Consider the following 4,693-nt stretch of genomic DNA (forward strand, 5'->3'; position numbering starts at 1 on the left):
GGTCATGGCGGGGGAGCGCGAGGGGGAGGAGCTGGAGAGAGGAGGGGGTGTCTGGGGGGTTCGGGGGAGCGAGGGAGGCTGATCCACGACGTCACCGGGCGCGGGGAGCGGCGAGGCGGCGAGCAGGTGCGTGGCGCGCGCTGCGGTCGCCGCCGGGCACCTGCCTGCCTGCCTGGCCGGCAAGCAGCTCGCTGGAGCGGCGCTGGGCTGGGCCGGCAGGTGGGCCGGGAGCAGGCGTCAGGTAAGTTTTTCCATTTCTTTCTGTTTTCTGTTTTTTTAATACTTCTGCAACTTTGTTGAATTAAATAAAATACTTAGGCAACTCCTAAAATCACCAAACTACTCCTGGTCCATAGTTGGATTATTTCCAACATGAAACATTTTAGTTTGGAGATATTTGAGCATTTAAATATTTTATATAATTTTAAATGCCCAAATTCAATTACTTATGATTTAATTCAAAAACCATAAGATGGCCTAGGAAAATGTGCATCACTTTTGGGCAGAGGTTCTGAACCAAGACAAAAATGATGGGCATTTTAGAAGGGCATTTCAGGTTCATTGAAAAAGTTTTTAGTAAACCCTAATTGGTTTCAGAGGGGACTGGGGGTTCTGTCATCCCCATTTCAGGTTTCTGATGAAAGAGTGAACATGATGCAACACTCTAATGCATAGCTAACTAGGGTGTGACAAAATCCAACTTCAATTTAAATCCGAATCAAGGAAGCTCGACCACAGAAAGGGAGGCAAAAAGCAAAAGGTCACGTCCGACGCCTAGTCGAGTCTTCGACGTCTTCTCACCAGCGTGGAGCTAAGTGCTGCCACTGGGCGTGGGAGGGAGCCCCCGAGGCCCAAAGGCGGCACTCCGGAGACTTCGGGGCATGTATAGCCCCACTCATTATTACCTGAGAGTGTAACGGGCGGCGAGCTTCACAGGCACTGTGCCTTCTTCACAGGCACCGGGCCTTGCTTCATATCACCAGACGAGGGCTCCGCCTTGCGCCGCCCTCAACCACCATTGGCGGCGACCGGAAACTAGGACGACGCCAGAGGGGTAAAGGGGACGCCAGTGGTGCCCTCGGCAACCACGGGTCCTCTGCTGGGGGTAGGCTTTGCAGCACCTCCCCTACAGAGGGCCTACCTCCTGGGGACGCCTTGCTCCGTGCATCGTGGGGAGGGGTCTGGCTCCCGGCCCCTCTCCTGTAGCCCCCATTGTGCTCCTCCCAGTGGAAGGGAGGCTGCCGAGCTGGAGCAGCTGCCCGCTGCTGCGACCTGACCCTCCTGTGACCCATGGTTAGCATAAGCTTGCTCCTGAGGAATTAACGGTACCCGGTAATTGCTGCTGTCGGCGCAGTTCGTGAGGCTCCTGGAAGGGCTCGGCTTCTGGCGTCTCTTCCTCCTAGCCTGGCCCGAGGAACGAGCCAGGTTCATCTTCCAGTGCGTACTCCTGCTCCACTATGCGGGGCACGTAAGCCCTCAAAGCCGCCGCCTCGAAAACTTCACCGTAGTGCCCCACACTCCATGTCACTCGGCCTAGCGTGCCGTCTTGAGGATGGTAGGGCAGCGGCCCGCCCGGGCCGTAGGCGATAGCGCGCGTGCCCTCATTCATCGATGGTGGCGCGGGCACGACCTGGCGTCCGGCGCCGATGGTTGAGCCGGTGTCGATGGAACCTTGGGGCAAGCTTGGGGGCGCGCGGGCACGGAGAGGTTCGCTGTGCGGTCCGGCTGAGGCCCGAGGTGCGAGCTGGAAGCAGAAGGGCAGTTCCCCCGAGGCCGCGACATCCAGGAGCTCGGCAACACATTCCAGCAACGCATCCCGACCGCTCTCCATTAACATGCATCGCAGCACCTCCCGAGCCACGGTGGGTGCGGCCCTCATGTTTGCTTGCTCCCTTTCGAGTGTGCGGCACCGTGGCCACGGCGTGGCTGGAGGCCCTTGCAGCTGCCCGCAACTGCCGCGGAGTAGGGGAGGGCGGTGTGGGACCATGCCGCCCTCGCCCCGCAGTGTTCTGTGGTGCGCGAGCTTCCTGGGCGTGGGGTTGAGGTCTTCTTGGGCAGGTGGCGTGGCACAGGCTGGCCAGGCCGTCTAGCGGTCGGTGTTGGTCATCGGATCGCCAGACATGGATGCGACGAGGTGACATGACGCATATCAGTGGAAGGAAGACTCCAGCGCACCCCTACCTGGCGCGCCAAATGTCAGATATCGGGTTCCAGCAAAACACTTAAGGTTCGAACACTGGGGTGCGCATGAAGATTTCCCCCAACCGAAACACGCCCTCAACCTCGCCGCGATCTCTAAGCTAGCACGATGAACTCACATCACAAGAGACACAAGATTTATACAGGTTCGGGCCACCATTGTGGTGTAATACCCTACTCCTGTGTGGTGGTGGTGGATTGCCTCTTGGGCTGATGTTGAACAGTACAAGGGAAGAACAGCCTCGCGAGGAGAGGTGTTCTTGTGTTGGTGTGGTGTTCTGCTTGGGAAGGCTTCGATCCGTCTCCAAATGAGATCCCCCTCTACTGTGGTGTCTAGTCCTATTTATAGAGGCCCTGGTTCTCTTCCCAAATATTGAGCGGGAAGGATCCAACAACGGCCATTTTGAAAGGGGACATCTAGTACAAGATATCCTTACTAAAGGTGGTCTTCACCTGTCAAAGGCACTGGCGGGGACACCATCTTGGGCTCCATGCTGACCTCCGTCCTGCCGACCTGCTGGTCTTGGTCTTGTTGCACCGATATGGAAACCTTTGCCTAATGCCTCGGTACTCCGTGCCTGCGCTTACCCCCTTAGCACCAAAGGGGAAACGAGGACACTGCGTGCGCTAGCGCTCGCCTGGCCTTGGTTGTCATGGCTTGCGTCACGGGAACCTCACGAGGTACCCCTTGCCTTGATCTCTCTGCCTCCCTCGCGAGTCTGCCTGGTGAGGCCACCCCTGAGGAGGCCTTGTGTCTTCCACCCCGTGAGGCTTGGCCCCTCGCGAGGGTCTTGAGTGTTGAGTTGATGAAGACGGGCCGTACTGGGCCACTGGTGGAGCCACACCGCAGGCCGCAGGAAGGCAAGTCTGGGGACCCCCGTTCCCAGAACGCCAACAAGCACTATATAAGAATGGTCGGTGGCCATCTATTTGGTTCCAACACGCATGTATGAAGTGTACTACATGTATTGTATAGGATGTATGTACTGTATAGCAACCCAATGGGTAAATCATTGGGTCAGGTTACCCGATGGGTATGGGCGTGGGTCTGCTCCTATGCCCATGGGTAGGGTTGTGGGTGTAGGGGTAGACCCATTTACTTATAGGGCATGGGTCTGGTAGAGGCCAACCCGACTGCCAGGTCAACTCTGGGTTAATAAGTTAGTCCCAAAAATAATATAAAATAGCATATTAATGCATATAAGACATCCAAACCATATAATATAATAGCATGGAACAATAAAAAATTATATATACGTTGGAGACGTATCACGTTGGTGCCTATGCGAGCAGTGTTTCTGGTATCTATGGCGTTGGTTAAAGTGGCACGATGGTAATATCATATATACCTATGGCGTTGGTACATCTCCACACGACATAAATATGGAGAAACCTTAGAGGTGTTGCATATCCTTTCGACACCATTACTTAGTTTGAAAGCATAGGCAAAATGCTACCACGTCAGCCGAAAAACAGTGCCATGGCAGCATTTTTTAAGATAAAAAATATTTCTAGCTAGGTAACATTAGTTAAAATACATCCATGATAATTATGTGTAGCACTTAAAATTAAGATAGCTAGGCAAAGTTTTGAAGTACGATAAGAAGACAGGATGTCATGTGTAGCTGATCGAGTAGTTTACATAACCACAACAGCATAGCTAGTTGTCACTATCCTATTACATCAATAATAAGGATCATCAATGTATTTCTTTGTCGAATCTGCAAGAGACACCGCTGAGTCAGCATCGCGACCCTGCTTATTAAGGTGAGTTTTATCTCCTCCGAGCTAGCAGGTGTGCCGCAGTTGAAAATGCCGGCATGGTGGATGACATCCTTGTTGAGGATGGTAGCAAACTTCCCCGCAAAAAAGTGGATGGTAGCAAACTTCACCTGGACGTGTCTGAACTCATCTCTACTATCTCTCGGGCTAATTTCGTCCATTTTCTTCCCCCATGCAATGATGCCAGAGTTCTTTTTAAGGCGTTCTCCCTCCCGTATGTACCCCTCCATGTGGTGGACGACATAGTAACCGTCTGTATCACTATTTTCCGGCTGCTGCATGCAACAAAATTCTGTTTTGTGGGTGAAGTGTACCACTTTAAATTTGTCGAACTTGCAATATCCATCTCGGATCACTCCTTCCTGGCTAGTATAACCGACGAGTACTTCATCAGGAACCTTCTTGATGCCTCTATAGTCTTTTTTCACTTTCCTCGTCGAATCCAAGTAATAAGTTTCGGTTAACTTTGGGGAAATAACAATGAGGACACAATGTTCTCCGCGTAAGAAGTAGAGAAAAACCAATTATTCTCGAGTATATAATGTTTTGACGTGGAAGTAGAATAAGATTGTATGAAAGAATAGTGTGTACCGAGTATCGAATGACTTACTTCGGATAGTAGGGCACTAGAAGGCAATCTTTTACCGTGTTGGCAAGCATGAAGTCTGTCAGGTAGTTCCTCATAGCTTGACGATGATCAAGGAGATTCACA

The sequence above is a fragment of the Triticum aestivum genome, chromosome 1B (genome assembly GCF_018294505.1).
Source record: "Triticum aestivum cultivar Chinese Spring chromosome 1B, IWGSC CS RefSeq v2.1, whole genome shotgun sequence".
Taxonomy (NCBI): domain Eukaryota; kingdom Viridiplantae; phylum Streptophyta; class Magnoliopsida; order Poales; family Poaceae; genus Triticum; species Triticum aestivum.